Raw genomic sequence first — 3,422 nt, forward strand, 5'->3', positions numbered from 1 at the left:
AAACACCAGGCAGCTGAGGCAAACAAGTGTAAAACAAGTGTAAATAATGAAGATGAAAACCGAGAACCCACAGATCCAAACCTACTGCTTTCACTCTAGGACTCTGCAAATGAACAAGGGATTACAGACATTACATGAACCAGCAACCAAAACAAGCACAGGGCTGCACCTAGCTCGTGCTGCCAAAGCCACTGACACCATCTTCCTACCCACCATTTTCATCCCAGTGAGTTAACGCTTTTGAATTTATTCATTTTATAGTTGCAGTGTTTATGGAGGGGACACAGCAACACTGTTAACACCCAGATGCTCATACAACAAAATCTATATAATTAGTGTGACCGAGAGTGGGGGAAAAATCCCCAATCAACCAGAAATTTTAAGGTCTCACAAATGTTTCTGTACTAAATTGGTCAAAAATCACAACTGAAGTATGTGCTCTCCGACAACACATGATATACTTCATTCAAAAAAGACAAGCAATATAAACCCAGAAACACTAGAAAAAAGAAACAATTCTTGAATACCTTTTGCTTCTGCTATTGCTGTGTGCATGGCTCAGAAGTGCTGGTTCTGTCCTGAAGTTTACCATTTCCTGTACCAGACAGTGGCTTCAGAGAACAGTGGGTACTCTTTCTTCAGGATTGCACCTTCAGGGGAAAAAAAAAAAAAAAAAAAAAGGTTTTGTATTTTAAAACAAGTAGTAAAACTGAGTATGCCTGAGGTTCCTCCTCACTGTATTCTGACACCTGCAGTGCCAGAGGCGTGCTCCCTGCACATCGACAGCAAACCCCACTGTCCTCATGCACCGCACCTAACCAGGCAGCAGCAAGAACAATTGCTTACTTAAGCTTCTTACTGGTTTTCCTACATGCACTTTCTGTAGTCAGAAAATTTTTTTTTGTCTTCTAATGTGATGACATTTTTGTGCTATTCCTTCAGAATCCTAAGTAGTAAATGCAACTGAACCAGACTCCAATTTCATAGCTTCCTCCAAATCAAAAGACTTCCGAACTACTTAGAGTTATCTTTATGTCAGCACATTCCCTTGAGGGCAAAACTGTCTTTTTCCCTTGTCAGTTAATTTGTTCATTGCAACACAAGTTTATTGAAAGCACTCGGAGTCTTAATTAGTGCTTTTACTTACTTGTTCCCTTAGCTGTTGTGTCTCAGTACACCAAATGCTGTGGAGCAGAATTGAAAAGAAATTTCATTACAGCAGTGGCTTAAAAATGAAATATTATGGGTACCTGTAGCAACATACTTGCACCTAACTTGGAACCCTGAAATTTAAATATTTACACCTGAAAAAAATCACCCCTCCATTGCATATGCATAGATGCACCGATTGCTGCAAGTCCCCACGAAGCCAGACGCGTTTTAATTTAAGAGCGCAGAAAGAGGAACTCTTTTCCTGGGCCACAAAGGTCTGACAACTGTTCAGACAGGTAACTGTGCCTTACAGCTTCCTACACAACGCACGTGCTATTAAATGCATGTACCTACATTGCCACTGGCACACCAATCACCAAACTACTCCAATAATTCTACTCTGAACCTCCGTAAGTGCTAGAAACCTTCTCCTAAAACAAGTCTACATCTATTTTTAGCAATTTATGTGCCTTTAATATTGCACCATTGTTGTCTATGTTCTTTAGGACATCTCCCCCATTCTTTAGCCTTTACTGCTGACACATTTGCAGACACGGACCATATCCTGCTCCACGGGCCTCATTCTGCCAGGTGGAAGAAGCCCAGTCTCCCAGCTTCATCTCACAAGTTGAGCTCCCTGATCCCCCTGGTAATGTCCTCTGCAGCTGTTCCTGCATTATTTAATTTCTCCTAAACACAGGGGACCAGATTTGTCCCCATATTCCAGACACAGTCTCACCTGTGCTTGACACAACAGCAGCATAAACACTGTGGTTGTACTACCAATGACTTGCTGGATGTACTGCACAATTGTTCTGGGTTTCCTCGTCAGTTAGTCCCGAATTACAAAGCTCCACTTTAAAAGTGAATTTTTTATTACTAGCCCCTAATTACTCACTTGAATTTTATACTAATATATTTCACAATCTCTAATTTCAGTCCCTGAGACTACCCTCCACTTCCACTATGACGGTCTCGTCCTTTGCCCGGTTTGATGGAAGTCCCCACGTTATATTGTCAGTAACACGAGTGACTTCAGATTGAGTCCTGTTGTCATTAAAGCTGGTCACCCTTCATTTCTGTGGGCATTCCAGCCTGCTCTGCCCCAGCCCACTAGTTCCCTAAACATCACAAAAAAGGGTTGTTTTTCAGCTGGTTCCTTGTACCAACTTCCAGCTTCACTAATAATTTCCCATGTGGCCCTGTAGCTAATGCCTTACTGAAATCCAAACAGATTAGATCTTAGAGACTCCAAGATCCCTTCACGGCTTTGAAAACGACACCAGCAAGACCTTATGGTTAACGTTATTTTGTTTATTTTAATTATGTGCTTTGTTGCATATTAGAAGAAAGCAGCCTTTCATGTTTCTCTGCTCCTGCACCGACTGAGAGCTCTCTCCTTAATGATTCTTGCATCTGCAGGTGAGGGAGCCCAGGCATAAGGCAGCAGTAAATCAAGCACTTCCTCTGCTAGAAAAAAAGGACCTTCAGAGCTCTGCTGCTCTTGGTCAAAAGTTGTAATGACTACAAATAAAGGTTTCAAAGGAAGAGGTAGATTATTAATCCCACCGAAATATAACGGATGTGTAGAGTGGGAGTGACTGTTACCCACTGTCTCAAGTCCTGGCAGTTACAGTACCCCCAGGGCTGCAAGCAAAATGCTCCTCCCAGATAAGAGGAATTGATGGTATGATGAGTGCTGGAAAACTTGGTCCTGATCATTCCCATCTTCTTCCATCTACTCACACTGAAGTCCTTTCTGCACCCCAGAAGGGGAATATCCAATTATTTGGGGTTGTAAAAAACACTGGTCCAACTTGCCTGTCTTGAGACAGCAAACAGTAATGGAAATGCACAGACTTTGCACTGTGTGCTAGTCAAACACTGCTGATTTGGCATGGTACAGGATGACACTGGTGTTTTGTCATGTCCCACACCAGTTTGCATCATGAAAGCAGCAACACTGCCATATCCGTGCTGGCCTAAAGCTATATGCCAAACAAGATCTTGGACTGAGACTGTGGCAGTGTATGAGGTAATCTCATACATGTAACCTCACCTCTACATCCACATGATTCTGCAATAAATGTATTATTTCTCCTTCCAGACCTCATCTTCATATGTTGCTTGTATGCCAACACCATCTTGAAACCAAAAACACAGCAAAGGATCCCACTAAGCCAACACTTCTGCGACAAAGAACAAGATATAGCAAGTATAATTTCAAGCAATTTTGAAAGAAATTGAAAAGAAACTTTTATTAGTCTAAT

Source organism: Cygnus olor, chromosome 20 (genome assembly GCF_009769625.2).
Source record: "Cygnus olor isolate bCygOlo1 chromosome 20, bCygOlo1.pri.v2, whole genome shotgun sequence".
Taxonomy (NCBI): domain Eukaryota; kingdom Metazoa; phylum Chordata; class Aves; order Anseriformes; family Anatidae; genus Cygnus; species Cygnus olor.